The sequence below is a fragment of the Mixophyes fleayi genome, chromosome 6, assembly GCF_038048845.1.
Source record: "Mixophyes fleayi isolate aMixFle1 chromosome 6, aMixFle1.hap1, whole genome shotgun sequence".
Taxonomy (NCBI): domain Eukaryota; kingdom Metazoa; phylum Chordata; class Amphibia; order Anura; family Limnodynastidae; genus Mixophyes; species Mixophyes fleayi.
Window position 1 is genome coordinate 14,420,024 of NC_134407.1, and position 9,154 is coordinate 14,429,177.

Sequence of the window (9,154 nt, forward strand, 5' to 3'; positions counted from 1 at the left end):
GAGAGAGGCTTCATCAGGACATCTAAGTCTCCCGTAGGAGCAGGATGCTTCTTTGTATCAAAAAAAGACGGAGGGTTAAGACCTTGTATTGACTACCGGGGATTGAATCATATCACAGTCAAGAACACCTATCCCCTTCCGCTCATCTCGGTATTGTTTGATCAGCTAAGAGGGGCTACTGTCTTCACTAAAATCGACCTTCGCAGAGCATATAATCTCATCCGTATCAAAGAAGGAGATGAGTGGAAGACGGCGTTCAATACGCACTCTGGCCACTACGAGTATCTGGTCATGCCATTTGGCCTCAGCAATGCGCCTGCAGTGTTCCAGGACTTGATCAACGAGGTCCTCCGAGACTTCCTGGGTGGTTTTGTGGTCGTCTATTTAGATGATATCCTCATCTATTCCAAATCTTTACTCGCACATCAGACTCACGTCAAACAAGTCTTACAAAAATTGCGGGAAAACCATCTCTACGCCAAGCTGGAAAAGTGTGAGTTTGAGGTGCAGAAGGTATCCTTTTTAGGTTACGTAATCTCTTCTGAGGGATTTTCTATGGATTCAACAAAGGTCCAGGCTATTGTCGATTGGGTACAACCCAACAATCTAAAGGCGGTACAGAGGTTTCTGGGCTTCTCCAATTATTATCGAAGGTTCATTCACAACTTCGCTGACATTGTGGCTCCCATTGTGGCTTTGACCCGTAAAGGAATGGACCCAACTAATTGGTCGTCTCAAGCAGTAGCCTCATTCAAAAGTCTGAAAAAGGCCTTTATCTCAGCTGAGGTCCTTAAACATCCAGATCCAGCTAAAGCATTTGTTCTAGAGGTCGATGCCTCGGACGTCGGGGCCGGCGCCATTCTATCACAGAAGGATCCTCATACTAATCGTCTACACCCATGTGCCTATTTCTCCCGTCAGTTCTCTTCAGCAGAAGCCAACTACGACGTCGGTAATAGAGAACTATTGGCAATCAAGTGGGCCTTCGAGGAGTGGCGGCATTGGTTGGAGGGTGCTTCGCATCAGATCTCTGTCATTACCGACCACAAGAACTTGCAATATATACAGTCAGCCAAGCGGTTAAACCCTAGACAGGCCCGCTGGGCATTATTTTTTACCCGGTTCAATTTCCTGATCACCTACAGACCAGGTTCCAAGAATGTCCGGGCAGATGCCCTGTCCAGGAGTTTCATGGCACACCATGTTCCAGTTACTAACCCAGAGTCTATTATTCCTCCTTCCATAATCCATGCTGGGTTAACCCAAGATCTGAATGTCACACTGCAGAGATTCCAGAAATTAGCCCCAGATGCTACTCCGGAGCAACGACTTTTTGTTCCAGTCCACTTAAGAAAGGCGGTTCTTGTGGAAGCACATTGCAGTAGGGCTGCTGGGCACCCTGGAATTTACAAGACGCTAGAAATCCTTTCCCGCACGGTCTGGTGGCCATCCATGTCTGCCGACGTCAAGAGGCATGTCCTCTCATGTGAGATTTGTGCTAGAAACAAAGTGCCTAGGATCCGTCCAGTAGGCCAATTAGTTCCTTTGGCCCCTCCTGCGAAACCATGGACTCATCTGTCTATGGACTTTGTAGTGGATCTACCACCTTCTGCAGGACACAACACGATTTGGGTCGTGGTAGACCGGTTCAGCAAAATGTCACACTTCATTCCGTTAACCAAACTACCTTCTGCTCGGGATTTGGCTCTCTTATTCATTCAACATATTTTCAGGCTCCATGGACTCCCTACTGACATCGTCTCTGATCGGGGTTCTCAGTTTATAGCACAATTCTGGAGGTCCTTCTGTACCCTTCTCGGAATCAAGGTCAGTTTATCATCCGCCTACCACCCTCAGTCAAATGGGCAAACTGAAAGGGTTAACCAGTCCCTAGAAAAATTTTTGCGATGTTACACATCGGAGTTCCACGATAATTGGTCTTCCCTGTTACCCTGGGCGGAATTCGCTTGTAATAATTCCTGTCACTCAGCTACAAAAATCTCTCCGTTCTTCTGCAATTATGGTTTTCACCCCAGATCTAACTCCCTGTATTCACTCCAGTCCGTTGGTATCCAGGAGATCCGCTCCACTGCAAGAGATCTCAGAGTTATCTGGAAGAAAGTTCACTCATCATTGAGACAAGCCTCACTTGTGGCAAAAAAAAAAAATTCGGACCGACATCGTACCACCTGCTCCCTTAAGGTTGGCCAGAAGGTGTGGCTGTCTACAAAAAATATCAGGCTCAGACAGCCTTGCAAGAAGTTGGGCCCTAAGTTCATCGGGCCGTTTCCTATCATCAAACAGGTGAACCCCGTCGCATTTAGGTTAAAAATTCCGGCCTCATTGAGAATTCCCAACACATTTCATTGTTCTCTGTTGAAACCGGTACTATTTCCTGGTCAAACCCAGTCTTCAAGTGTGCCTGGGAGAGGTTCCAGTGGACCACAAAAATTTGTGATTCAAAAGGTCCTTGATTCTAAAAAAAGTTCAAGGACAGGTGCATTTCCTCATACAATGGAGGAATCGCGGATTGGAAGAGAGATCTTGGGTTCCGCGGAGACAACTCCATGCCCCAAAGAAACTGAAGGAGTTCTTCAAAAAATTCCCTAGAAAACCAGGATGTCGGGGTCCCTCGACCCCTCCTCAAGGGGGGGTACTGTTACGAGCCACGGCGGTGCCCAGCCGCCGCGACTCACTCACCCGCGTCCCGGCCGTCGCCATGACGACCGGGACGTCATTTCCGGCCATAACCCGGCCGTTGCCGGGGCAACCAGTAGACGCTTCAGAGCTGCGTCCCGGCAATAGGAGGAGGCCGGGCGCAGCGTTCTACAGCCTGTGGGCTAATTAATATGGGCAGATTATAGGAGGCAATTACAGGCATTAGCCTGCAACTGTGCAGGCCAGGGGCAAGCCCTGATTGGCTCTGTTAGTGACTGCTTTATTAACCTGCAGGAGTGGGTTCAACCTGTGATTGGTTCAGCTGGGTATTTAAGGCAATGAGGTCTGCTGCCTCATTGCCGGTTATAGCTCCTGTGTTCCAGTCTGCTAACCTGCTAGTTCCTGTCCTGTATCCTGATATCGCTATTTGACTCCCCGTGTATGACCCTTGGCTTTGATTTGGACCTTGCTCGTGTTTCCTGTGACCCTGATCTCTGGTCTGTTTACCCGTTCTGCTATTTGCCTGTGACCCCTGACCTCAGCTTGTTCATCAATACTCTTGTCTGCTGCCGGCCCTTGACCTCTGCGTGGACCTGACTCCTCTTGCCTGGGTTCTCCCCAGCTGGTACGCACTTCACGACCCTCTGTCAGTATGCGGCCCAGTCTGTCCCCACCATCAGGGGCTCCAGTGAACACCTGACTGGCAGAGTAGATTCCGGGTTGTGTTGTGCCGGCTGGAGGGGTTCCTAACATATAGGACAAAAGTGTCATAAACGGGGGTACAAAACCAATGACAGCACCCAATCCGAGTATTATCGTCTCTATAGTAAGTGTATCACTGCAAGAGAATTTAATAAGAGGCTTCAAATCACAGAATAAATGATTAGTTTCATTGGACCCACAAAATGTACAAGTCGATATTAAGGTAACAAAGAGAACTCCCTCCAGGACGCCTATGCTCCAAGATGAACATATCATCCAGAAACACACTCGGAAGCTCATAAAGTGGGAATAACTTAAAGGAAGGCAAATCGCCACATAGCGATCATAAGCCATCGCAGCCAGCATAAAGTACTCTGTCACTATCGGCACCACAAAGAAGAAGACTTGAGCCATGCAGCCCTGGTAGGATATCACCTTATTCCCCGTTAAGCAGATGTCCAACACCTTGGGCATGATCATTGTGGTGAAGGAAATATCCAACACAGACATATTACACAAGAGTAGGTACATGGGTCTGTAAAGGTTAACGTCCAAGCAAAACAGAACAATGGTTAAACCATTTGTAACCACAGATGCTGTATAGATTACAAGAAATATTGCAAACAAAACGAACTGTAAACTTGGAAGCTCATAGAAGCCAAGGAGAAGAAATTCAGTTACCGTGAAATTTGTCACCTCCATTCAGAAGGAGAGAAAACGAAAAAGAAAAAGGAATTTGATGTTTCTTGAGATGAAAGACATTTATGAGGTTAGATTTCATGATCCAGTAAAGATGCGTTGTTGGCTTATTGGGAACAGAGAAATGTGCAGTGTGTTTATATGTCAGGTCCGTGGACTCGAGAGGTTTGAATTTACCCGTCGTAAAACTCATGAGGCTTGTTGTGCATTACACTGTTTTTATGCTTTTTAAAATCAAGATATATTATTATTAGATTATTATCTCAGATCCTGGAAATAATGAGTAAAGATTATAAATCATTTTATAAATGTAAATATGCTGCTATGATCTTTAAAAAACCAAGTCGTTGTTTATATATAATATATCAGACCTGGCCAACCTGTGTTTCTCCAGGTGTTGTGAAACTACAACCCCCAGCCTGCTTGGCCAGTAGATAGCCAGCCAATTACTGGCAGGGCATGCTGGGCATGCACCCCTCCAGCCACATAACACGACCCCCACACGACACGTCACAACACCGTTGCCAGGCACATTATGACCTTCCCCCCAGAACCCCCCACCGTACTTACCTACCTATGCTGTGCTGGTTGGTGCTGCTGACATCCATCAGGGAAGGAACTTCCTGTAGAGTGTCCAGGGAAGTAAAATCTCGTGAGACTTAGAGCTCCCCGCCCCCTCTCGGCGTCCCTGGTCATCATTATCATCCGACATTTACACCTGACCTGTAGCGGGTGTATAAGGCTGAAAAGAAGCGTACTTAAGAGAAACCCAGGACTTGAATCAGCTGCATCAGCATCAGAGCCCCCTCACTGTACTCGGCCTACGTTAGTCCGCCCCTTTCCTCCCCTGTTCCAACTTATTCTGACATAAGCAGTCGTAAGTGCCGTTCAGACATGAATTGTGTTCATGGGCATAATGTCCGTTTCTGGGCATGCGCAGAGATATATCACACCAAGATACGCTACGCAAGCGGATGTACGTTAGAGCATGATTCAGGCCCAGTGTCTGCTCTACAGCCTGCTCTATCTTTGGCTCATCGGCCATATAATCCTACACTCACACAGAGACAGTCTTCACTGTCTATCCCTCTTCCAATCCACAGAGTAGATGAGAGGCCTCAGAGAGCCCAGCGACAGCACTGCGGGATGGCCCCTCATGGAGATTTACCAACCATGAAGTTGTTGTTATATGACTGAAGCACAGTTCCCCTGCTCCCCTGTCCCCACCTTGCTCGCTGGTCTGGTCTGGCTCTGATGAGTAGTAGGTAGTAAGTTAGCTGTGCAGGCATAAAAGACAACTGTGAGTATATGGGGACTCTGATATCTTGACTGACACCAGGATTATGGTAGAACCTGATTTTATTTTGAGGTCGACAAATCAGAACTATACAACATGTGACCCTAGATCTTAACTGACTAAAATAATGTACAAACATAACTGAACTATAAATCGCCAACAGTTTGGAACACTGTCCTCAAGGAACATTAACCAGCTGATTGCCTATACCTCACCTAATTAAACGCCAATGTCCTGTTCTAACTTCCAACTAACTTAACCAACATAATAACAATACTAACCTAAAACTAACTAACTAACTCCTCTATCTATACTATACATGCTTAATGAAATAAGCTATCTACACACCCGTCTCAAGGATTTCCTTCACCTCAATAACGGAGCAGGCTTTTACTACAGCAGCTATGTTTCTTCAGCAGGGCTTTTGACTGAAGCCCTGCACAACAAGGGGATTAAGGGGAACATTTTAGGGAGGGTAGGCTCTAAAGTAGGCACCGGCTGCACCTACACAGAAAGGGGGTGGCTCTTTTGTTATTAGACTGTGGAAGGAAACTCGAGCACCAGGAGAAAACCAATATGACCGTAGGGAGAACATATAAGCAAATGACAACTGGCGCTCTCGTAAGAGCTAGACACTAAGCCCCAGTGCTGAGCAGAGGCAATGCTAACTACTGTGCTGCACTAACAGATCCATATACACTGGATCCAACTATGACTGGTAAATTAGTCACTATTAGATCCATTTTTCAGGCACCGCCGTAACTCGCTCCGTTCTGTCTCCTGCATCCCGGCCGTCTCCTTGACGACCGGGACGTCACTTCGGGCCTGCCTGTTGCTAGGGCAACAGTTAGACGCTGGTGTACCAGTTCGCTGCGTCCTGGCAATTCAGAGTAGCCAGGCGCGTGCTTGTTCTTTCATATAGCCTGCGGGCTAATTAGGCTTAATAAGTTTAATTATACTGTGCCTGGGAGGGCTAATCATATGACCCTACTCCTGCTCCTGATTGGCTGAATTTAGTATTTAAGGCAGGGAGGGCTTAGCCTCCCTGCCGGTTATAGCGTGGATTCTGTCTATGGCTGACCTGCTCCTGTCCTGTTCCAGTGGATACTCTGTTCCTGTTATTGGACCTCCCATTTGTGACCCTTTAGTCTGTTTCTGGATTCTGCTTTCGTGCTGGTGACCCAGACATTTTGGTTTGTTATTTGACTACTCTGCAAGCTCCGGACCGCTGACCTCGGCTTACGTCTGACCATCCATTACCATCCGAATTGCTTCCTCCGGCTCTGCCACTGCGGTTTTGTTAGTAAACTTACCCTACAATAAGAGTTAAGACCTAAATGTGAGCACATCAAGCTGTAGGGGAAAGGTGACTGCTATAGGCGAAGACCTCTACTGCTAGTTCTGTAAGTTTATTACAAGACCGGCAGCCTAACAGTTTGATGAAAGTTTAATAATGGCTTTGCATATCTACTTTATATTTAGTTGACACTAAAATAATTTTGTATTTCCACAGGTGCTGTCCTTATTTTGGTCATTTATAGTACAGTACTTTAGCCCACACAATGGTAATTGTTTTGTTCAGTAAACAGTTTGGGGGAAATGTACACTTGGGAGAAAATTCAGCCACAGCAATGTAATCTGAAGGTGAACATACACACATTACTCCTGGAGCTGGTTTGCTGAAATAAATTTAGCCCCATGCTGACCAATAAGCACAGGTGCTGATTATTATTATTTTTTTTTGGGGGGGGGGGGAGATGCAGCACACTTAGTTCCATTTACGTACCTTTATTTTTAATGGGATATCGGATTTTTATGAAGGACTGACTTGGTGATGTGGGAGGGCTTAGCGAAAAAATAAAAGTCACACGATTCACCAACAAAATAGACCTCTTCCCCCTTTTCCTCATTATGCAGGTCTTCCGTTAGAAGCTCTGCTGCGGAAACCTTCTCCTATAGTACCAGTGGACCACTCTCCAGCATGAACCTGCACAACGGTAGGCTGTACAGGTTAGAAGGCTCTCCCTTCATCTGGTCTCTATACAAGATAGGGGGGTGCTGGGGTCATACATACTACATCCCAGGACTTATCTGAGTAGGTCCTGGAGGACTTAAGGATTCAGTGGTCACGATCCCAGCAGTCCCACACTTATATACGTACCTGAAGAGGGGCCACCGATCCGACCTGGCTGTCCAGCTGGTAACAATATTACCCATAAAAGGCTTCTCAATCCACTTCTTAACATCAGGGGAGTAAAGGATCTAGTGTTGTATGTTAGGACTGTCTCTCATATAGGCTAGAGCAGCGGTTTCCAAAGTGTGCGCCGCAGCACCCCTGTCACAGGGGTGCCGCAGCCGGGGGAAGAGAAAAAAAAAACAAACAAACCCACAAACTTACTAATCAAGGGGCCAGGAATAAGAAGAATAAAAAAACGGCAAAAAAAAAAAACACCTTACCAATCCGGCGGCGCCCAGGACCCAGCATCCTCCTCACTGACTGTTGGGCGTGACGTCATCACGCCCATCATTCAGTGACAAGCGGCAGGAGAGAGGAGGATGCTGGGTTCTGGGCGCCGCCTGATTGGTAAGTTTTTTTTGCTGTTTTTTTTATTCTTCTTATTCCTGGCCCCCGGGCTTCAGAGGGGGCACAGAGTGAGCCGAGAGGCAGAGGGGGCACAGTGTGAGCCGAGAGGCAGAGGGGGCACAGTGTGAGCCGAGAGGCAGAGGGGGCACAGTGTGAGCCGAGAGGCAGAGGGGGCACAGCTGTAAATTTTTCTTATTTTTGCATACAACTAAATAATTATTTCTGTCCTGAACTAAATACGTAGTACGTTTTTTTGCCCCAACTACTTATAAAACAGAACTGCTCGGTTATTATTGTGGAGGGGTGCCTTGAAAAAATTATGGAGACTCTAAGGGTGCCGCGAACTGCAAAAGTTTGGGAACCACTGTGCTATTGACTATCTAGGTCTTCCCTTTCATTCCCATGTGTTCCCCTTCTTTTCTGTTCCCTGGTCTACAACCCTTCTTGTATAATCTAAAAACAAGACCAACAAATCTAGTTATAAATCTTTATATTTGAAGCGTGTACTGGTCCTTTAAGCGAATGTCATAAAGACACAGCACCACCATAGATATTTCTGATCAGCAGTCAACCTCTAGTGGTCAGTTTCAGTATTACAGATAGAGATATGGAACGTCAGAGAAGTATCTCTGCTGAAATGATAACTTTCTTTTTCTAAGCGCCCCTCCATCAAATTAAAGCACCAGTAGTAACATGTCACGAGTTACATTTTTTTTTAAGCTATATATGTTGCGGTATATAATTTATAAATCTTGGTGGGAGCTATGTATTCCCCACCCAAAAAAGTAAAATCCAATGCATTAACTTACGTTAATGAGCGCCTTAACCAAAGAGGAGTCCAGATATATACACTTATCCAATGGGAAACAAGTGATAAACATTAAATATATATGTTTAAAAACCTTGTATAACTAACCTGCAAGGGATTTTCTTCACTTTGAATAACATGCCGTTGATACAGAAAAATCCAGTGTAGGTTTATACCTAGAGGAAATATTATATAGCAGCAGGCTCAAAAGAAGGTCCTAATAAGATGCATTAATCTACACCGGGCCCGGCCAACCTGTGTCTCTCCAGCTGCTGTGAAACTACAAGTCCCAGCATGATTTGTCAGCAGATAACCAGGTGATAGGTGGCAGGGCATGCTGGGGCTTGTAGTTTCACAACACCTGGAGAGCGATGGGCTGGCCAGGCCTATTCTAAGGATTTGTCTA